Source organism: Macaca nemestrina, chromosome 4 (assembly GCF_043159975.1).
Source record: "Macaca nemestrina isolate mMacNem1 chromosome 4, mMacNem.hap1, whole genome shotgun sequence".
NCBI classification, from domain to species: Eukaryota; Metazoa; Chordata; class Mammalia; order Primates; family Cercopithecidae; genus Macaca; species Macaca nemestrina.
Window position 1 is genome coordinate 166,989,173 of NC_092128.1, and position 24,776 is coordinate 167,013,948.

Here is a 24,776-nt window from a genome sequence, read left to right on the forward strand (position 1 = left end):
TTGCTGTTTCCTGAATAAATCCATACAACATACTGCTTTCTCCCCCATTCCTTTCTTTTATCTTTTTTTTTTTTTTTTTTTTTTTGATGGAGTATCACTCTGTTGCCCAGGCAGGAGTGCAGTGGCATATCTCAGCTCACTGCAACCTCTGTCTCCCAGGTTCAAGCAATTATCCTGCCTCAGTCTCCCAAGTAGCTGGGATTACAGGTGCCTGCCACCACACCCGACTAATTTTTGCATTTTTAGTAGAGACAGGGATTCACCATGTTAGCCAGGCTGGTCTGAAACTCCTGACCTCAAGCAATCCATCCGCCTCAGCTTCCCAAAGTGCTGAGATTACAGGCCTGAGCTGCCATGCCCAGCTCCCCGTGCCTTTCTTAATGCTGTCCTCCACTCTGCTGTGACATTCTACTTGCCCTGTTTGTTAGGTTTTTCACTTGATTCTTCCTTTACTATTCAAGTGTTATCTAATTAACTTAGCTCCTCGTGAGTAATGTTCCTCCAGCCAGGTTAATTTACCCCTTCTAAATACTTCTGTAATGTCCTCTGTATATATTATTGCTTACTGCAATTGGCATTTGCCTTAAAATTATCTTTTTGTGATCTACTTTATGACCAGGTTGGTAGCTCCTTGAGGTCAGCAACAATGCCTTAATTATCCCATTCTTAATTATCACATTCTCATGTCAATGGAAATACTAAATAGGTCCTTAATGAGCTGGATCTTAACCTCTGAGATGTTTAAAGAGATGTACTGAAACTTTCAACATCACTGTTCATTTAAATAGACACACTTTTTAAATCACAATTACATATATGCTCAAAATATAGTCTACATATTAAGTATATAGGAAATAAATATTTATAGGTATATTTATTAGAAACATTTACTGATATATTTAACACAGATGAGGTTAAATATTAAAGGTTTTCTTCTCCCGGTATAGTGCATTAGTCTGTTTCTTTGAGCAGCTGCCCCTGGTGTCAGCTTGCAGGAAGTCATTTAAAACCAGGGACACCAGGGTAGTTTCCATGGAAGCAGAAATTAACCATTAACAATCTCCTACATGGTTCACATCTAGTATAATCCCCATTGCAGAGAGAAACGGAGTCAAATTACTATTCTAAAAGACAAGTAGAAGTAAGAGCAGTTATCTTAGTAGTTATTTTGTATATTACTGCAAAGGTTCCTTGGTGATATGTATCATACGTTAATATAAAAAAGAAAAGAGCCACAATCTAACGACTTTTCCAAAACATATTTTTTAAGTGACTATATGATAATAACCTTTGTTATTTTAGGTTGTTAAATATCTGTCCTACCAAGGTTGGACGCAGTGGCTCATGCCTGTAATCCCAGCACTTTGGGAGGCTGAGGTGGGAGGATCACGAGGTCAAGAGATCAAGATCATCCTGGTCAACATGGTGAAACACCGTCTCTACTAAAAATACAAAAATTAGCTGAGCGTGGTGGTAGGTGCCTGTAATCCCAGCTACTTGGGAGCCTGAGGCAGGAGAATAGCTTGAACCTGTGAGGTGGAGGTTGCAGGGAGCCGAGATCGCCTCACTGCACTCCAGCCTGGCGACAGAGCCAGACTCCGTCTCAAAAAAAAGAAAATATATGTACCCTACCAAGTATCTCCCCACCCTAGGTTTCCTTTGTTTTAAAAATAAATACTTGTATTTGCCCATAGTCAATTATTTCTCCACTGCAAAATAAGAAAATAAAACAATTATATTTTAAGTATTAATATAAATTCATGTATTAAAGTGCTTTTTTTCAAAATACATACATAGCTATATTTCTCTAACTCTGTCCTTAGAAATATACCAGAAGCAATGTCAGGCCACATAATATATTCTAGCACCTGAATTCTGATTACTATCTTATCACTAAAAAGAACCATGGTAAGCTTATAAACGATAGGATTTCATTTCTCACAATTCTGGAGGCACGGGAATCCAAGAACAAGGTGCTGGCAGATTTGGTGTATAGTTAGGGCCATTTCCTTTACAGATGGATGTCTTCTCACTATAACGTCACTAAACTCCCTTGGGACTATTTCTTAAGGGTATTCTTCTCCTTCATGAAGGGGGTATCTCATGACCTAATCACCTCCCAGAGGGCTCCACCTCCTAATACCATCACCTTGGGGCTGGAAACTTCAACATATACATTTGGCAAGGCATAAATATTCAGCCCATTGCAAGAGCAAAATGTGTATGTGACACTGATAGTCAGCATCCACGATGATGCCTGATGGTCTTTCTGATGTTCGTGCCCAGGCTGATCGACATGACCAATGGAATATAGCAGAAGTGACACAATGTGACAACAAAGGCTAAGTCATTAAAAACAATTGCTTCTGCATTGTGTTTTTTTTTTTTGAAACACTGTATGTACAGCCAGCTGGCATGCTGTGGGGCCCCTCAGCAGTCCTATGAAAAGCCTACATGGAGAGAACCACCACCAAGCATGAACTTCTACCATATCACCTTGAAAGCAGCCGCAGTCAAGTCTTTCAACCTCTGTCACTTCAGATGACATCTTGATTGCAACTTCACGACAGAAATCCCCAGTGAAGGCTTTCCCAAATTCTTCACCCACAGAAACCATGATAGCTTTTGCTTTTAAGCCATTAAGTTTTGGCATTATTCAACATGCAGCAACAGATAACTAAGGCAGTTATATAGGGCGAATTATATCGCCAAGTGTACTCACAAGATTCTACAGAAAATACAAAAGTAATTCAATAACAAAGGCAAAGAATTTCGTACGGCAGGAAGAAAAATACTGACAGTCATCAGAGTGGACTGAAACTTTCTGGTGTTGCACCGTACCCAGAGCCTTTTCTCAGTTGCATAGCACGTGCTCTGTCTTCAAATTACAAACCACTTCAGACCAACTAAATGAAAACATTGGAAGCTCAGTAATTTGTGATCCATCAACTTGCTGTGATTCTGATGTGTGCAAAAGTTTAAGAATTACTGCTTTCTGTGATCATCTCCCTCTTGGAGGTATGGAATTACTGATGTAATAACCATAAACAAGGTTCAATGTATTCCATCAGGGTCACAACAGCAATCTAGAAGCCATGGGTCTAAGTCCCATGAGGACAAACAAGAATCTGCAAGTGGCTTGAGATCCTTTCTGTTGTCATGATGTTCACATAGGCTACATTTCAACTGACTGTGGGGCTCAGACCATACAAATTGTTACAAGGCCCATGAAAGGGCAATGCTTGGAGGATGTTTTTGTAGTTGTTGTCAATAACTCATCTCTTTCCTGACTTCCTTTTCTGCAGAAGTGTGAATTGCTAGGCCATCATGATGCTTTATATCAGTAGAACAATTCCAGGCGAAGGCTGTGTTTAAATAAAAGAAATTTGACAACAGGAATCCATGTAGATTGTGCCTTGTAAAATTACTTTAGACACCTGCCAGAGATGGTGAATTCCCCTTCAAAGGGTTTAATAGTGTAATGCCCTTGGTTTGGAGGCCCCACCTCCTTGTACTTTCTTGTTTTTAGCCTGCAAGGAGCACTCCTGCTCTTGTTGTGCCCTTACTTGCCTAGACATGTCCCGACATGCCTTGTGCTGTAGCAGAAGAACCACTCCTACCCCCTTCCTCCCTACTTGGAAAAGTTTAAGTCTTAGCCAACCGGGATCAGCTTATATTGTGCAGTCCAACCCCAGCTAATAAGGGAAGGACACAGGGATAGGGACTGCATTAGGGATAAAAACCCCTTCCCACCTTTGTTTGGTGTGCTCTTGTGATCATGGCTGACACACACAGCACCCTTCTGCAGAAGTAAATTGCCTTGCTGAGAAAACTTTTTGCCTAAATGCTGGTTTTCACTTTGTGGCACCAAGCACTTGTTTCTAACACACCCTCACAGATACACACAACTCAAAGCAAGGTAAGCATGCATTACAAATCAGAGATCCAAAGACATAAATTATAACCACATCAAAACTGCCGCCAAAACAAGGTGGGCCTGACTCTTCTGGAAATTGTGTATGTCAGTAAAAGCCATGGAAGTCTCAAGTGGAATCACTAAGTTTTTACTGAGTCATGGTAATATTAGTCTGAAAGATAAAATGCCATAAAGATGAAGGAAAATTAACTCTGGTCTCCCGGTATGAACTAGAAAACCACTCGATGATATCAAGGGACTATAAAATTTGTATGTGTTTATGTTGTTTACAGATGTATCTGCTGCTTTCTCTCAGGAAAGCTTTTCTTTCCTAGCATCTCATCATACCTATTTCCTTCAAGCGTCTCTCACAGTGATGGTGAATATTTATAATCTGTAAAAAGATTATATACTCCTAAAGAAAATAGACTTATTAATGTACAGATCTTTCTATAAACAGAAAAGATAATCATAAGTGAAATCAGCCTGCTCAATAATCAATAACAGTCTATCATACATATTCAGACAATTTGAATATAACCAACAAATCACCATGTTTACCAACTCTGCTTGCTTTTACAGCATATTTACATTTACATATGTAAATGTAAATCCCTTTACAAATACATATTTGATCTTTTTTTTTTTTTTTTTTTTCTTGAGACAGAGTCTCACTCTATTGCCCAGGCTGGAGTGCACTGGTGAGATCTCAGCTCACTGCAACCTCTACCTCCAGGGTTTAATCCATTCTCCCACCTCAGCCTCCTAAGTAGCTGGGATTACAGGCATGCACCACCATGCCTGGCTAATTTTTTATTTTTAGTAGAGAAAGTATTTCACCATGTTGGCCAGGCTGGTCTTGAACTCCTGACTGCAAGAGATCCGCCAACCTCAGCCTCCCAAAGTGCTAGGATTACAGGTGTGAGCCACCACGCCTGGCCTGATCTAGCTTTTTAATTAACTTCTGTGTTTTCAAATTTAAATCATTTTTCTACTTTTATTTATAGAAAGTCTTAAAGTTTGTGAATAAAAGGGTTTCTCTTCTCTGAAAAGGTGGTTGGTGGGGAAATCTTTTATTACACTTGAGTACAAAGAAGAATCATTGAACTATTGTGTTAGTAACTGGAGTGAGTTTAACTGGCTTTTGGCTCCAGAATCCCTTTGTTAGTTTTTTCCTCCATGGAGATTTTTTATTAAGTGATGAAAATGATATTAACTACTCAAAAGCAGAAGGATCTTATTTGCACTATGTAAAAAGTAATATGTCTATGACAGTTGTCTTGTTTTGTAAGGTTAGATGCCTTCCTTTGCTAATAATTTATTAGAAACTCCATTTTTGCAATCCATCCATCCACTTACCCATCCATCCACTTACACATCCATCCATCATCCATCCATCCATCCATCCATCCATCCATCCACCCATCCATCCATCCATCCATCCATCCACTTATCCATCCATCCAACCATCCATCCATCCATCCATCCATCCATCCATCCATCCATCCATCCATCCATTTGTCCATCTCATCCATTTACTCACTCATACATGAATTTAAATTCATACATTGAGTATTGGTATATATTTGCTGTAATAGGAAGCCATTAATTATTTTAAACACTGACAATTCTCTTGAAGTTTAGACCATTAGAACATATTGATATCCCTTCATGTAAAGGCCTAATTTCTAAGCATGCAGTAAGGATTCATTGTAAAGCTAATTTTGAAAATAATAATTAACCTAACTTCTAAGAGAACTTAATTGGACTATTAATATTCTGCTTTTAAATCGTATTTTGAATTTTGTTTTAGGTTTTCTATGTCATGTTACATTTTGATAATACCTTAGTATTTATTTTAAAATAAATTTTATAAATTTGATTTCATTCAAAAAATCGTTCTAAGTTTTTTTAAGAGTAAAGCAGAGAACATCTTAAGACTATTTTTAGCTTTTTTATTTGACTTAATGTTATTCTATTATTCAATACTCTTTACAAGGCAAAACCATTTTCATGTATGTATTTGTCTAAATTGTGGTAACTTCTGATTTTCATATACCTACTTAATTTACTGTTAGTATATGTGTGTTACACTGACCTGGACCTGTTTAGTATTATCACTCCTCATCACTATCTCATGTATATCCTTATTTTTCCTATTGAAAACATTAGTCATTATTTAAAAGAATTACATATATTTGCTTTATATGACTAGACTATTGTTTCCTAAGGAAAGAGAATGATACACCTTGTTTACTTCTAATGTGATCAATGTCTAGTCTTGTCTTGGCATATTTTAGATATTCAAGATGCATATATTTGCAAGACACCATCTAAAAAAAATGCATGTATTTAATAAAGCATTGAGTATTTCCTAGCTGCATTTCTGATAGTTTTCTATTCCCTAACTTAGCCTAAGTGAGCATCTCATTTAGTTATTTTTCTGCCAACTAAAACATTTTTCATTGTCTTAAGGATTTCAGTAATCAATAATTATATACATGCATATTAATATAGCCTCATGTTAAAAGCATTAATTCTGTAAAGGATATATTAGGATGGAACACTTTCCTAGCAGTTCATATCCAATGTATTAAATAGATGTTGCAGGTGCTTTCAAACAAAACCAATTTGAAATACACACTGACCTTGCATTTATTTAACAACTAGTTAATGCAATCATCATTATTAAAGTGTCCATTGATCCTGGGCATGTTTTCATTCAGTCTCTGGGATGAAGTTCATTTCATGTCTTAATACTTTGAAGCAAAATAGGTCTATAACAACTGTGAATATCTAGGATGTTTTAAATAAAAAGATTTAGATCATGTGGTCACCATATTACCTATTATAGACTTTCAATAAATAGCCTATTATAGAAATATAAATTATCCCCATTACACAGCACTAAATACATACGTTTTCTCAAAATTCATATTCTGTTATTTGGGCATGATGGTGCATGCCTGCAGACCCAGCTACTTGGGAGGCTGAAGTGGAAGAATCTCTTGAGCCCAGGAGTTTGAGGCTGCAGTCAGCTATGACCACAGCACTGCAGTCCAACCTGGGTGAGAGAGGAAGATCCTGCCTCAAACATAAATAAATGAAGAAAAAGACAAACAAAAGAAAAAGAAACAAAAACTATATTTTGAAATCCTAATCCCCAAAGTGATGGTTTTAGGAGCTGGGCTTTTGGGAGGAGATTCAATCAAGGGAGTGGAGGCTTCGTAATTGGCATTTAGTGCCCTTATAAAAGAGAGACCAGTGAGCTAGCTGCGCCCCCCCCCCCGGCCCCCGCACAATGTGAGGTCATGGTGGGAGTGCACCTACTATGAACCAGAACTTGGGCCCTCCCTGAGCCATGAATCTGCTGCCACCTTAATCTTTGATTTTTCAGCCTCAAGGAACTGTGAGAAATAAATGTCTATTGTTTATAAGCCAAACAGTTTCTGATACTTTGTTATAGCGCCTGAACAAATTAAGACTACCAGATAAACTCTATTTTTTTTCACTTTTATTTTAGGTTCAGGGGTACATGTGCGGTTTTGTTACATAGGTAAATTATCTGTGATGGGGGTTCGTTGTACAGACCATTTACTCACCCAGGCAACAAGTATAGTACCTGATAGGTAGTTTTTTGATCCTCTTCCTCCTCCCAACCTCCTTCCTCAAGTAGGTCCCAATGTCTGTCGTTTCTTTCTTTGTATTCCTTGTTTTCAATGTTTAGCTGCAATTTACAAGCAAGAACATGCAGAACTGGGTTTTCTGTTCCTCTGATAGTTTGCTTAGGATAATGGCCTCCAGCTCTATTCATGTTGCTGTAAAGGATAGGATTTCATTCTTTTACACTGGCTGCATAGTATTCCATGATGTATATGTACTATGTTTTCCACTGTTTTCTTTATCCAGTCTACTATTGACGGAGATTTAGGCTGATTCCATGTCTTTGCTATTATGAATAGTGCCACAATGAACATCCACATGTATGGGTGTTTATGGTAGAATGACTTACATTTATTTGTTTATAGACCAAGTAATGGGAGCGCTGGGTCAAATAAAATTCTGTTTTAAGTTCTCTGAGAAATTGCCACACTGCTTTCCAAAATGGCTGAACCAATTCACATTCCCACCAGCATTGCATAAGTATTTCCTTTTCTCTGTAACCTCTCCAGCATCTTTTATGTTTTCACCATTTAATAGCCATTCTGACTGGTGTTAGATGGTATCTCGTTGTTTCAATTTGCATTTTTCTAATGATTTGTGCTTTTGAATACTTTTTCATATTCTTTTTGGTTGTTTGTATGTCTTCTTAAGGAAAGTGTCTCTGCATGACCTTTGACCACTTTTTAATGAGGTTTTTTCTTTTTAATTTGTTTAAGTTCCTTATAGATTTTGGATATTAGATATTTGTCAGACGCATAGTTGTAAATATTTTCTCCCATTCGGTAGCTTGTCTATTTACTGTGTTGATAGTTTGATTTTTGTATATGGTGTAACAAAGGGATCCATTTTCAATCTTCTGCAAATGATGAGCCAGTTATCTGAGCAAGATTTATTGAATAAACATTTTTCCATTTGTTTGCATCATCTCTTATATTTTGAGTAATGCTCTGTCATTCTCACTATAGAGATCTTTCGCCTCCCTGGTCAGTTGTATTCCTAGATACTTAGCCCTTTTGGTGGCTATTGTGGATGGGATTGCATTCCTTTATTTATTTATTTGTTTATTTATTTATTTATTTATTTATTTATTTATTTATTTATTTTGAGATGGAGTCTCGCTCTACGCCCAGGTTGGAGTGCATTGGCGCGATCTCGGCTCACTGCAACCTCTGCCTCACGGGTTCAAGCAATTCTCCTGCCTCAGCCTCCCAAGTAGCTGGGACTACAGGCATGCACCACTACGCCCAGATAATTTTTGTATTTTTAGTAGAGACTGTGTTTCACCATGTTGGCCAGGATTGTCTCAATCTCTTGACCTTGTGATCCTCCCACCTCGGTCTCCCAAAGGGATTGCATTCTTGATTTGGCTCTCAGCTTGGACATTATTGATTTCTAAAAATGCTACTGATTTTTGTACATTGATTTTGTATCCTGAAACTTTGCTGATGTTGTTTATCAGCTGAAGGGGTTTTTGTCTAGAGACTACGTGGTGCTCTAGTAGAGAATTATATCTGCAAACAAAGATAGTTTGACTTCCTCTCTTTCTGTTTGGGTGCCTTTTATTTCTTTCTATTGATTGATTGATTGGCTAGGACTTCCAGTACTATGTTGAGTAAGAGTGGTGGGAGTGAGCAACCTTGTCTTGTTCTGGTTCTCACAGGAATACTTCTAGCTTTTACCCATTCAGTATGACATTGGCTATGGGTTTGTCATAGATAGCCCTTATATTAAGGAATGTTCCTTCAATGCCTAGTTTGTCCAGGAAATGAAAGCATGTTGAATTTTATCAAAAGCCTTTTTGCATCTATCGAGATGACTATGTGATTTTTGTTTTTAGTTCTGTTTATGTGATGAATCACCTCTTGATTTCCAAATCATATGTTCTTTGTTACCCGCTATGATACATTGTAGATAAAAATGGCCATCATTTTTCTCCTCCCTGGTTCTATCCCCCTTTACGCCATGGTTTTAGTCTTGTCTTCTCAAGGAGTGGTGTCTATTTCAGCAACCCTAAATTCTGTGACTTTCTCTGATCAACCAGATGTGGTGGAAGGTTTGTGGTACCATCACAAAGCAGATTTATGCTTGGCTTCTTGGATCCCTGTGAACAAGATCAGGCTAGTTGGCTGACAGATGAGACAACAGGTGGGCCATAGGTTAGTCTTCCCAGTTATTCTAGCCATGCCATATTGCTTTGTTTTCTATTCATTAGTCATAAAGTAGTTATGGTTTAAGTACATTTCATATAAATTATGTTATCTATTGGAAAACCAGCACTTAGCTATAGTCAAGCAGACATAAGTATCATAAAATATTTGTAATAAAACATAAATAATGCATAAAATGCAAGGTTTGTTTAAATGCTGTCAATGATCCAGTGAGAGATGTGGAACAGGAATTATTAATCTCATTTTATACTGAAGGCAGAAGAATCATAAAGAATTAACTTCTTAAACTTCTTAAGGAGGCTGTGTCAGAAATTTGAACCTATTTTTATTCCAGAATCAATGTCTTTTTTATTATAGTAGAAAATGTGTTTTAGAAGAAATACATTTGCATTCTTTTTGTTTTAATGAAAATGTGTGTTTTCTTTTTCTTTTTATAGTTTTATATTTTGTTTCCTTCCAGTATTTGATATCTCATTACTATAAGTGATAGTGAGGTAAGACTCATGAATAACCTATACTTTCAGATTTCTCAGGAAGATGAAACAAAGGAGTTTGAGATATGAAATGACTAAAGACTTCTTGATACATATTTATTTTACTCACCTACTCTTACCTATGAGTATTATTATGTTATCTATAACAAAATTCTATCATCCATTTATTTAATTGATAATTCCTGAGTTCCTGCTATTTGCCAGGCACTGTGCCACTACTGTCTATAGTGGTAAACAAAATAGAATCTCTCAGTTCCTGGCCTCATGGAGCTTATAGTCCAGTGTGAGAGACAGATGACTAACAAGTAAACACACATACACATACATTACACATACATACACACATGCACATACACGTACAAACACACATACGTTAATTTGGAAATGATAAATGCTAGAAAAGAATCAGAAGCCAGAGAAAAAACAAAGGGCTAGGGACTGGTGATTTAGTGGTGAAGTATGAGTTCTGCTCTGGTTGATAAGATGTGGAATCAAAACCTGGAAGCAAAGGCAGGCACGGTGGCTCATGCCTGTAATCCCAGCATTTTGGGAGGTCAGTGTAGGGGGATCACTTGATCCTAGGAGTTCGAGACCAGCACATAGGGAAATCCCATCTCTACAGAAAATTGGAAAGTTAGCCAAGTGTGGTGATGCATGCCTATAGTCTCAGTTACTTGTGAGTCTGAGGTGGGAGGATTGCTTGAGCCCAGCAGATCAAGGCTGCAGTGGACCATGATCGTGCCACTGTACTCCAGCCTGGGTGACAGAGTGAGACTCTGTCAAAAATCTCCCAAATACACGAAAACAAAAAACCTGGAAACAGAGATGGGGTGGAGAAGCAAGCCCCAAAATCTGTACTTTGTGGGCAAAGGCTGTAAGGTGAGCAAGAGTTTCAGACACCTGAGAAATTGAATAAGCCTCATTAAGGCTGAGGGAGAGAGAATGAAGCAGAATGTGCCAAAAAATAAAGGTGGGAAAATAGGAGCCTTATAGGCCAAGGCATGGCATTCAACTACATCTCACTGAGGCATGCAGAAAAATAGAAGCAGAAGAATTACGTAAACTTGTGATCTACCAGCGGAAGACCAAATTTGGGATCATGAAAATGGGAAAAAGCTCATTGTTTTAATAGAATGACTTTTCCAGTGAAGATGAGTAGAAATAAAACGTTAAAAATATTTTACAGGTAAAATGAATAGGTGATAAATTAATGTGGGATTTTTGAAATAAGTTGATATAAAGCATGAGTCCCAGATACCTGTCTTGATAATAAAAGCAAAACCTCTCTTATAGACCATTTTTTTCATAACTTGGAAAAGGTGAGCAGAAATCATGTGAAATATATTTAACTCATCAATATCCTATGAAGTTTTAAGTGAATCTATAAAAACTGCCATGGATACTCAAGAATATAGTTTATATAAATGCATGTGTAATGTATTTATATATATAAACTAAAAATAGAATTATGGATTGTTGTTGTAGTTGTATTTTGAGTTATATTCAGATATGCACTGTGAATATTTTGAATGCCCTGTTTATTGAATTTCTAGGCATTTTATGTCCTTATTAAGGTCTAGAATTGTATTTGAACTCATTTAAATAACTTTCATCTGACTCGTTTTTTATACCAATAACTTCAATTCTAGCCATAAATTTTTATTGTCAATCATTCCCAGTTTTTATTTTCACCTTTTTTTTTTTTTTTCCTGAGATGGAGTTTGCTTTTGTTGCCCAGGCTGGAGTTCAATGGTGCAATCTCAGGTTATCACAACCTCCACCTCGCAGGTTCAAGTGATTCTCCTGCCTCAGCTTCCCAAGTAGCCAGGATTACAGGTATGCACCACCACGACTGGCTAATTTTGTATTTTTAATAGAGGTGTGGTTTCTCCATGTTGGTCACGCTGGTCTCAAATTTCCAGTCTCAGGTGATCCGCCCACCTCAGTCTCCTCAAGTGTTGGGATTACAAGTGTGAGCCACCGCACCCGGCCTTATGTTTGCCTTTTAAAATATTATTAAAATATTATTAGCCAAGAAAGAGCCTTATCTTTATATGCCGGTGTGTTCCTTAAATCTATTTTCTAAAGTGAATCAAAATTTTGGAGAATTTACTTTCCTTATTATTATCTGAATGTGCCAATTCCATATCAAGTAGGTATTCAAAAACTTCAGCAGCCTGTAGGATTACTATTATAATTGATAAACCAAATGGAACCTGAACTCTTTGAGTGTGGAAAACAGCTCTGTCTCCAGAGCCTGGAGCAATGTCTTACACATAATAGGTTTACATATAATAGTTTACACACAGTAGTTTTAGAAAACTGTTTACCTGATACAGTGGGCATGACTTGTCCTGCCCTTAAACTAGAAGAAAGAACTCAAATTTCCAGGCTTAGTTACACATAATAATAGTTACACATAATAGTTTTAGAAAACTGTTCACCTGATACAGTGGGCATGACTTGTCCTGCCCTTAAACTAGAAGAAAAAACTCAAATTTCCAATCTTCCTTGCAACTAAAATTCAGGCATGTGGCCTAAGTTCTAAATGAAACTTTTATTTGAAAGTTGGTAACATGAGGGAACAAGCTCTGCAAATGATAGCTTTTACTAGAGGAGATAATGGCAAAGGTATCTGGAGGTTGTTATGAGGCTAACATAGAAGAGGGAATGGTAGTTGTTACAAGGCTGAGTGTTAGTGTTCATGGTGAACTTGGGTTCAGGACACGAAGTTCATCCCATAACTGTTACATAGGAGAAGTGGCATCTTCTCATGAGGCCATTTTTTTTCTAAATTTCTTTCCCTTTTTTTTTTTTTTTGGCAAGCTTTTCTGTAATTTGAACTTCAAGACTGTATCTGAATTTTCCAATGATTGTGGATGCTATCAACTATTACATTATTTCAATCATCAGATATTTTCTGAGTGTCTACCAACAGGATAAGAAAAGACTAGAAGTATGCAGTCTTTGTATTTACAGATTCTAATCATGAATGCACATGACCAATAACAAGCAAAACATTACAGTTTTCATGTGATAAGTGCTCCGAATACATCCCCATACATGTCTATAGAAACATGCAAAAAGACACCTAATCTAGGCTTATGGGATCAAAGTAGGCTTCCTCAGAAAGGCAAATCTGAACTAATCTCAAAGCAGGGCTTGCCAAGCTGTGGTTCACAGACCATCTGCATCAGAAACCCCTGGGATATCTACAGTGAAGAATTCTTGACCACCCTCTAGACTTACTGATTCAAAATTTATGAGATTTTACACAAGAATCTTAAATTGTATTAAACATCACACATACACAAAAATAAAAATCTAACATAACAAATGAAAATGAGTTGACTGAGAGAAGAAAATGGCTCTAGAATTTAAGTATCAGATAATAAAAAGAGTGTTTGAATGATTACTGTCCAATGATCGAAGCACTTGCAAGGATAGATATTATCAAGTGTCTGTATATTAACATGTTTTTATACCAAGAAAAAAATTCTACAGTTTGGGATCAAAGAGGTATTGATTGAATCCTACATTCCCCACTTAACCCATTGGCTAATTTGTGAAGCTTTCAATCTCAATATCTTCATTCAAACATAAAGGAGTACTTATAATCTCATGGGAAGAGAGCTAAGACTAAGTAAAACAAGGTTGTATAAAGGCAATAACCAGCAATAAATGTTGGTTTCCTTTCCTTTGTGCACACATTTTTTTTAATCTAGAAAAGTTGCCTATGGATGGCATATGTTTAGTAGTTATGAGTGCTGATATTAACAACACACAAAGGAGTATCAAGAAAATCAGCTGTTAAGTAGAAGTTTACCAATGCCTTTTACTAATGGTCTTAATATAAGCTCAATGCCATGTTTATAGTGCACATTTCAGTTCACTTAGGAACACATTATTTGTAGTTGGAATATATTATATTTTATGAATAGACATATGGGTATGTATTCTCTTACTATGAGAATGTTGTCTCTGATCAAGCTTGCCAAAAATATGAATAGCAAAAGAAAATAAAAGGTCACATTTGGTCAAAACCCAAAGAAAGGTATTTTAGATTTATTAAGAGTATCTTATGAATTTTCTAATATTAAGCATTATTTATAGTGAAATGTAATGTTGGCACAGTACTATCATTCAGATCTAAAGTCCTTTCTTCTAAGAGTCTAAAACAATATTTTATCCTTTCATTATTAGCATTTGTTCTCAATTTAAAATAGAGAGTATGGACCAAAAAATTATAATGGAAATTACTTCTTTTTGTGCTTTTTTGATTTCATGATACCCTTGATACGTTTTTGTTGTTTTGCTTTTCAATGCAATCAAATATTATTTTCTGATTATAGCAACTCAATAACAGGTGAGCTGTATTTCCATGGTACTAAGGTTAGTAAACAAGGTATTCTTGATTCTAGCAGATGTCTCTGATTTGAAACCTCTGTTTTTAAGGTGGGGATGCTCAAGCCAGACACATGACAACAAACCCAGAAACTATATGTTAAGAACTTAGTAGCCTCAGGATAGAAGCATCGTTTGCCATCAACCATGCTGATTATATGGTCATTTATACTGAAATAGTTTTCCCTTTCTTCTCTCTTATGCATTACTGCATAATTCTTGATATGCAATACAGTTGCATTGTAATACATATATATTTACATGAGAGGACTGTAATATTTTCAATGCAGTTCAAAATCACAAAGTTTATCAATTTGTACTTCCTTACATATTTACAATAGTTCCCATGGTTCGACATCCAAAACAAAGACCTACATGTTCTCATGTGTTAGAATCTGTATTTAAAGATAGATAGATAGATAGATAGATAGATAGATAGATAGATAGATAATAGATATAGATAGATGACAGGTGTAGATTTTAGAAAAATAGTAGATGGATGTAGACTTTAGGAAGATGATAGATGGATAGAGAAATATTTTATATGATAGCCAGATAGATGGATAGATAGATACATAGATGATGTAGATTTTTCTCTTCTCTGAGATTTTGGGGTTATGTTTTGATTTTTTTAGGTTTTTTTTTTTTTTTTTTTTTTTTTTTTTTAACTCATGCTTCCCAGAATAAAGTAATAATTTCCATGCTAAGCAAAGTGCTCCATATTTGGTTTCTTCTAATATTTTAAATTAATCTTATATTATACTCTTTTAATACACTGTACTCCAACTTAAGTTGTAAATCTAAAACTGAAATGTTTCCAGGACAAGACTTTACTTTCTTATGTTTTTAATTACTTTTTATTTTTTCCTGTCATATCCTGCTTTCATATCTCTAAAAGCCTAGACTTAAATAACATTTTAAATGTTTTCCCTTTTTGATTAATAGGTAGGCAAGTATTGCTTTGTTTTAGCTTCTACAGAGATGTTCCCTTGGATATTTGTTTTTGTTTCCCATTGCTGCTGTAACAATTTATCAGGGGGCATAAGCAATCCAAATTTATTATTTTAGAGTTCTGCAGGTGAGAAATCCAACAGAGGTCTTACTGGACTAACATGAAGATGTTGGCAATGCTGTATTCCTTTCTACTTTAGGGAAACATTGCCTCCTTACTGTTTTCAGTTTCTAGAGGCTTCCTTGGCTCCTGGGCCTATTCTCCCGCTTCAAAGCTAGAAAAGGTGAGTTGAGTTTTTCTCATATTGCATCCCTGAGACCTTGCAGACATCATTATATCTTTCTCTGACTCTCACCTAAATCTCTCTTCTACTCTCTCTTCCCTGTGATTACATTAGGGCTTATCTGGATAATCAGGACTCCCTCTCCTTCAAAAGTTTATTTTGAGCTAAGTGGTAAGTTTAAATATATACTATTCTTTGTTACAGCTTTTAGCTAAAATTAAAAAGAAAGTTTTAATTTTTAAGCTTTCAACATTTTTAAAATTACTATGATTATTTTTATTTGTGATTCCTCTGTTACAAAAACACATACATATAAACACACCCACAAGAAAATGCTTTCTTCCTGAGGTAGTTAATCTAACCCCACTAACCAGAAGAAAAATCACATTAACTACCTTAATAAATTATTTCTATAATTCTTATTAATCGTTTAGTTATTTTTGTAGATGTTTTTGCATCCTCGTAAAGTTCTTTAGAGAAGGACATGTGTTTTAATCTTCTTTCTTTGCATTGTAATTTTGAAATAATAATTTGATGAGTGAATATATAAAAATAACATTTGAAACTCTTACCAATCTAGTCAAGGGAAAATACATCAACTGGAATTACAAAGCACTGTTTATTCTTTGAATCTTGCATGGCTGTAAGATTCTAAAATCAATGTTGGGTAAAAATTTCCTATTGTAAAACTACCGTTGAAAGACATCCAGTCTCCTGGAAAATGCAACCCATTTGATCTCTCAGTAAATCTAGCATTTCTTTTGAAAGCTGAACTACTGGACCAGATCAGTGTTCCCTCTGCTGAGTGTCAGTGAAGTAACTGGCTTGGATTTTGATGTCTGTGGCACAAACATAATGCAAGTTTTAACATCACACTGAACCCGATGAGATGCTCACATGAGTGGATGCCTGAGGGCCTAAAAATAGCTTTTCAGACCGCCCCCCACCACCCGCCAAAATAAAATAAATCATCCTTAAGTCCATTACTTTTTCTTCACTCCACATACTCTTCATCAGGAAAGCCAGTTAGATCTTTTAAAATACCGAATAGCCATAATCAAACCACGTCTTCTGCTCATTGCCTCTATCCTGGTCTAAATCATCATCAACATCTATTGTCTTAGCTGCAGTAGTCTTCCAACCGTTCTTTCTGTCCCTTTACTTACACAGTCTGTTTTCAATCTGTTCTTTTAAAACTCCAATCAAATGATGTCACTTTCTTTGCAGATTTTTTTTTCTTTTCTTTTTTCTCTTTTTTTTGTGACTGAATTAGTCTGTTTTCATAATGCTGTAATGACAGAGTGGGTAATTTATAAAGAAAATAGGTGCTGGGCATGGTGGCTCACGCCTGTAACCCCAGCACTTTGGGAGGCTGAGGCTGGTGGATCACGAAGTCAGGAGATGGAGACCATACTGGCTAACACGGTGAAACCTCGTCTCTACTAAAGATACAAAAAATTAGCCGGGGGTGGTGGCGGCGCCTGTAGTCCCAGCTACTCCGGAGGCTGAGGCAGGAGAATGGCGGGAATCCGGGAGGCGGAGCTTGCAGTGAGCTGAGATTGCGCAACTGCACTCCAGCCTGGGCGACACAGGCGAGACTCCGTCTCAAAACAAAAAAATAAACAAATAAATATAAAGAAAAGAGGTTTAATTGACTGATATGGCTGGGGAGGCCTCAGTAAACTTATAGTCCTGGCGGAAGGGGAAGGCGGCACATCATATGGCGGCAGGAGAGAGGGACAGCAAGAGCAGGAAAAACTGCCTCATGAAACCATCAGATCTTGTGAGAACTCACTCACTATCATGAGGACAGCATGTGTGAAACTACCCACGTGATCCAATCACCTCCTTCCACTGACAGTGGGGATTACAGGTCCCTCCCTCCTCAACATGTGGGGGGATTTGGAGATGAGATTTGGGGGTGGGCACAGAGCCAAACCGTATCAGTGACCCTGCATTTACCCAGAGTAAAAAGCAACATTCCTTTGACCAATGATGCTGTTCATCTTGAAAATATAGTTGGTGTCTTTGTTACTATTTATATTTGAAATTTGATATATGCATATTTCTATATTCTTAGATTTGAGTGGAAAATGTTTGTTTTTAGGTTTTCTGGATTTCAGAATTGTAGATAAGAATCAGAAGGTCTACCTTTTTGAATATGGCAAAAATGCTAGCCTACGGTTCCCTTTTTATGACCATTTCAGCAACCCTGTAGAATTAACTATGAGGAAAGAAAAAGAATCCCAGTAGCTGTAATCTTCAATAAAACTTCTGTGCTACATATAATGTAGTAAAGAAGAGATGTCCTTCCCTGAGAATAGCACCTGTTCCATAGGTAATTGGATTTGGTCCTGTCCCAGAAATTTACCCCCTGGCTTAAAAAAAAATGGCTGGAAAAGAGAATTTATATCATTGACTAGGCACACAATAGAATAGGTTTGCCGAGCTAAAGCACAGTATATCTGAGCAGGAAAAGTACTGTGAAGGGCCAGCCTGTGTAATTTTACTCAAAACTCTACTTTGTAGCTGGGTTTCTTAAGTGGTTTTCAGCATGTGTGTTAAAATAGTCTCCAGTTTAGGAGGGTCACAAAAATGTCACTATATTCAGAGTAACTAGAACCAGCAGTAAAACTGAACTATGTAGAGACTGCAAACTTAAAATGAAAACTTTTCCCCCCAAGTCCCATTTATACTACTGATAACTTAACTGCATGACATGTGCTTAGTTCCACTCTTCAGTGGTGAATGCATGCCAGTGCTACAGAGAAGTTATGGGTCTTAGTTCCAAAACCTTTAAAATCATATTTTGTGATTTCTACGTTCTACTAATCATTTCCTTATTTAAAATAGAAGATATATAAATAGATAGAAACATATAATTTAATTTTTTGACATCTGAGTGAAAGTAAAAACTTCTTTTATGTGCTATTTTGGAATGACCTTCATTTTATTTATTTATTTATTTTTTTTGAGACGGAGTTTCGCTCTTGTTGCCCACGCTGGAGTGCAATGGCACAATCTTGGCTCACTGCAACCTCTGCTTTCCAGGTTCAAACAATTCTCCTGCCTCAGTCACATGAGTAGTTGAGATTACAGGCACTTGCCACCACACCCGGCTAATTTTTGTATTTTTAGTAGAGACAGGGGTTTCGCTGTGTTGGCCAGGCTGGTCTCAAACTCCTGACCTCAGGTGATCCGCCTGCCTCAGCCCCCCAAAGTGCTAGAATTATAGCTGTCAGCCACTGCGCCTGGCCTGACTTTGAATTTGATAACATGTCTTATGCGTGTAGCTTAGGTTTCCTTTATTAATATTTATATTTGAAATTTAATATACACATACTTATTTGTACATAGGTTTGAGTTTGGTACTGAATGTAAACTATGAAAAAAGCCAAAATCTAACAGAAATTTAGTAAAATTTCCAGATAAATTATTTTTGTTCCATACGTTTTAATTGTTTGGTCAAGGAGTTTTATGGAAACTTAAAATTAAGATCTAGGCTGGGCGCGGAGGCTCATGCCTGTAATCCCAACACTTTGGGAGGCCGAGGTGGGTGGATCACAAGGTCAGGAGATGGAGACCATCCTGGCTAACATGGTGAAACCTCGTCTCTACAAAAACTACAAAAAAAATTAGCCAGGCGTGGTGGCGGGCGCCTGTAGTCCCAGCTACTCGGGAGGCTGAGGCAGGAGAATGGCGGGAACCTGGGAGGCGGAGCTTGCAGTGAGCCGAGATCGCGCCACTGCACTCCAGCCTGAGCGACAGGGAGAGACTCCATCAAAAAAAAAAAAAATTACCATCTTATTTCTATCCTTTTTGCTTCTTTCTGTTTTATATAATTTATTGATTAATTGCTTTGAAAACCCAATGTAATGAAAACATCGTTATCCCAGGTTGCCTGTATTCAATTTTAAATTGAAAAATGAAGTTAATTAAAATATTCATTTGTCAAAAATTAAAAAATACATTTTTATAAAAATATGAACACTGTATACTACTTGTATTAAGATCTTGTTTATATTTTTTCCAATCATTTGATCCAAAGATATTAATAAATTAAAAGTTGCAGTCTATAGTAGGGTAAAGATTGAGGTTTTTTGTACTACTTAAAAATTTTAAAAATTTTAATTGATTAGCCATGCTGATATTGCTTTATGAATTTAATTTGTAAAGAAAATATTTTCTAGAAGCTCTTCAAATGGATTTAGTATTGAAAAACATGTTACATAACAAAATTTGCTTTTCATTCTTTCGTAAATGTATGAGATAAAATAATCTTGAGGATTGAGTGCTATAGAAAATGAGTCATTCCAGATATCAAGAAAAATGAAATATCTAATTTTTGAATCTCAAAAATAGCCTCTCAGAAAAAGAGCAATATACAGAAGTGTTCTAAGGATAAAGAGGAAAAAAAAAGCTGTAAGAATTTTCTAGCAGTAGTGTTTTCCCAAGACATAGAATCGAAATTATGAATAAAAAGCATTAATAGTTGTCATCCGGTGATCTACTAGTTTTATTTAAACTTGAGGTGTTTTCTTAATTATAAAAACTCTAAAAGACCATCATAGAAATTGAAATATTTGAGTCTGACACTGTTTTGCATACACAGAATAATCTAATATAATTTAATTTCTACATAAAAGAAAACTAGATGTGAACTGTAGTTAAAGTGGCAATACTGGATTTTATTTAGGTACTATTGCAACGGGGAAAAGAGGCCTCTGCATAAACCTGGCCTCAATTCTGAGTACAGCATTGACAAGTCAGGAATGTACAAGGAGTAGAGTGGGGCAGGGGCAGTCTGTGCGTGCAAAATTACTAAGAGGAAACTTCAGCCATAAAGGGCAATTCAGGAAATCAAGGTCATAAGAAAAGTAGCCAAGTATTTGCAGTCCCAGATGTACCGGTTCCTTAGTAGGAATAACTGAAAATTTTTAAATAAAATATAAAAATATTTAAATGATCAAATTAAAAATAAACATTATACTTATGTTATACGAGAATAACTAATGCAATGTTTAGGGGTTTAAATACATATAATGAATGTGAACAATTAATATGATCAGTCTATCTTTTGAGTAACACACATAAAGTGTTATTTGACCAATTAATTTAGACTTGCAATTCTTAAGTTGATGGGAGATTAAGTTTATGAATACTGCTGCAATAGTCAGTGAACTTAAGTTTCACTATATTTGTAAATCTGCTGGATTTATGATAATTACTTAAGAATTTAAAAAATGCATATGTATCTACATATATGTATTAGGCAATGGGGAATATATTTTTAAAAGAAATAAAAATGCATTATATATAAAAATACAGTTTGACATATTTAAGGGCATTTTATTAGCCAAGTCTGTGAATAAAACAAAAGATTAAACAAAGACAACTTTAAAAAATTTCTCTCAAATTTGCTAGATTTATGAATAATACAACAGAATATACAGATTGAACAAATGGACAAGGCAGGTATTACTGCCACTATCTTGCAGATGCGGAAATTTGGATGTAGAGAGGATAAATTATTTACAAAAGTGATAAGCTGAGACTTTGAACACATTCTGTTTGGCATTTTCCCGTAAGTACATTTTTTTTTTCAGGGTATTTACCTAGAAAGTTTTTCTCTACCTAAATTTATGGTCTTGAATGTTTTATTCAAAAGTTTTCTAGCAATTCTCAAAACTGCAGACATAGAAATATATCCAAGGACTATAACTCTTACTATGTGTTGTTTCTTTGTATTGGGTCTGTGAGTATATACATGTGTGCGACTGTGTGTTTGAGGTGGCCATTTGTGAGTTTAGAACGATAAACCTGCATAGTCTATTGGTGGCCTTAACCAGTTAAAGAGGCATGAATAATGATCCTACATGGTTTGAAGGTAAATTTTGTATGATTAAGTCCACCACAGTAAACGCTAAAAATTCTATTTGTTACCACGGGATTTTAGCTGCCAGTCATCTCTCAGATTTTGAACGGAACCTAGACTAGCAGCAGGGTGATTGTGTAAGTTAGGTTTGGAAAAGATGATGGGTAGGTGAGGAATGGTCAAAGGATTTCTTAATTAAGCTGGTATTTATTTAAAATATTTGTTCTTTTCACCCCTCATTCATGCCTTCGTAGAAAAGAACCTCATTTGTATTCCCAAACCAAGACTGACTCAGAAGTCTCATAACAGCCTAAATCAAGGGCCTCTTTTTTTATAACCTAGGCTTATATGACTTCTCTAATTTGTGTTGGAAACCTTTTCCTTCCTTGACCTCTGAAAACATGTCTTTGTGTTGACCCTCTTCTCGCTTTCTGGGTGTCCATCTTTGGGCTTCTGTTTTGATTCCTCTTGCTTTCACAGTCCTTCACTGCTGCTCCTGAAGTCGGTCTTCATCGGTTCTTCTCCACCATGGGCCCAGGTGAGCTCATTCTAGAGCTTCAACCATAATCTCTTTGCTCATGCTTCGAAAGTCTTCCCTAATATCTGAATCTCTTAGCTTATTTGTTCACTCATTTAATAGTACCGATTTAACAATCAACAAGTAGGCCGGGCACGGTGGCTCAAGCCTGTAATCCCAGCACTTTGGGAGGCCGAGACGGGTGGATCATGAGGTCAGGAGATCGAGACCATCCTGGTGAACACAGTGAAACCCGTCTCTACTAAAAAATACAAAAAAAACTAGTGGGGCGAGGTGGCGGGCACCTGTAGTCCCAGCTACTTGGGAGGCTGAGGCAGGAGAATGGCGTGAACCTGTGAGGCGGAGCTTGCAGTGAGCTGAGATCCAGCCACTGCACTCCAGCCTAGGCGACAGAGCGAGACTCCCTCTCAAAAAAAAAAAACAAAAAACAATCAACAAGTATTTTTTCAACTGGATCTCCTCAACATTACTGGCTAGATCTTCCCCAAGAACCATGTATTCAATTGGTTTCACAATGTCCCTATTTTTTTTTTTTTTTTTTACCAGTAATTACAGTTCCCTTTATGTAATCATTATATTATTTTATGCATTGGCATCAGTGAGTATCTTCCACTTATGTTTGAAACTTTTAGAGTTTTCCTGGGTTTCTTCCTTTTCTGCATACACTAAGTCCAATCAACGTTCATATGATTCAAGTTTCTACTTTGGAAAACGCATTAGTCCCTTTATTCATTAGCTCAAAAATCTGAACTTGTTTTAATAGTTACATCTGTCACTTTTTATTAACAAATACTAAAAGTTACTTGATTAACGAGGCAGAAACAAGAGGAATTATGAGTGTTATCAAACGTGTGTAGAGTTCAATATTCAAAATTTACTCTTAAATTGTAAGTTTACTAAATGTACAAGAAATTAATGAGGACTTTTCAATATCCTAAAGCATAACTTGGAAGTTTCTATGGTATATCTAAGAATGACTAAGTACAAATGAAAAACTACCACAACAGGAAAAGTTACTGTTTGAACTTTTTTTTTAATTTCAATTTTGTTTTTTATTATTATACTTTAAGTTCTGGAGTACGTGTGCAGAACGTGCAGGTTTGTTACATAGGTATACATGTGCCATGGTGGTTTGCTGCATCCATCAACCCATCATCTACATTAGGTATTTCTCCTAATGCTATCCCTCCCCGCCCCCTACCACCCGACAGGCCCCGGTGTGTGATGTTCCCCTTCCTGTGTCCATGTGTTCTCATTGTTCAACTCCCACTTTTGAGTGAGAACATTCAGTGTTTGATTTTCTGTTCTTGTGTTAGTTTGCTGAGAATGATGGTAAAATTAGAATTACCATTTGACCCAGCAACCCCATTACTGAGTATCTACCCAAAGGATTTTAGGTCATTCTACTATAAAGACACATGCACACGTATGTTTATTGTGGCACTGTTCACAATAGCAAAGACTTGGAACCAACCCAAATGCCCATCAGTGATAGACTGGATAAAGAAATTGTGGCACATATACTCCATGGAATACTATGCAGCCATAAAAAAGCATGAGTTCATGCCCTTTGCAGGGACACAAATGAAACTGGAAGCTGTTTGAACTTTTAATTTGTGTTTTAGAAAACCTTTCAGAGGTCCCATTATTTAATGTAAAGGGCCCTCAAAGTCAGCTTTGTTGAAAGTGATAAGATTATACAAGAGAGAGAACATTTGTGACATCATATCACTGTCAAATGACTTATTTTAAACATCTCAAATGAATTGATTAATGAAGAATTTAAAACCTGATTGTGGCTAATCATGCCAGGCTACATGGCCTCTATCCTTGAACTTCTGAAAAAGGAGTTTACCTTTTATATAAAATCAACTGAATTAGAGGTCACATGCTTATTCAAATGCATGTATTTTATGATTTAATTATTTTTAAATTCTTAGACCACTTAAGGAAAACTATGATGACTGTGAGACATTAGGACCGATGAAAATGTGGGATGTATTTTTCAAACATGCCAAACATACCTATGAGACTGTACCCTTTGCTTAAATTTCTCTATATCTAAAATTTCTGTTTAAATTGAACATATTTCTTATAGGAAATGTATGTCACTCACTTTGTGAACCTTATCCTAATATCCTTGATTTCCTTGATAACCCATTATTTCCTTATCTGTGTTTTCATGAAACTTTATTTGTACTTATTCTATTTATCTGTGTTAAAATAGTATACAACTAATTAAATATATGTCTACTAATCACTTTCAAAGCCCTGCCATCTAGCTACTGAAGTGTGAGATTTTTGAAATCAAGATACATTACCTTTCCAGACTTATATTATATAATATCAAATGGCATAATGCCTTAAATAAAATAACTATGCAGGAATTATTTCTATGCTTCACGATATGTTTTGTGTAACCCAATAATAGTTCAATTCTCAGAAATACTACCTTGGATTTTTGATTTAGAGTTTCAATAGGT

At 36.2% G+C, this 24,776-nt stretch overlaps 1 long non-coding RNA gene across 1 annotated transcript in view; it reads left to right on the forward strand.

The window, feature by feature from the left end:
- The first annotated feature begins 15,808 nt into the window (after nucleotides 1-15,808).
- The window catches only part of LOC105472829 (uncharacterized), a 56,404-nt gene continuing 47,436 nt past the window's right edge, over nucleotides 15,809-24,776 (forward strand). The window contains exons 1-2 of the long non-coding RNA XR_981846.2: nucleotides 15,809-15,880; nucleotides 15,995-16,051. This is a non-coding gene — a long non-coding RNA (uncharacterized lncRNA). The remainder of the gene's footprint in view (nucleotides 15,881-15,994; nucleotides 16,052-24,776) is intronic.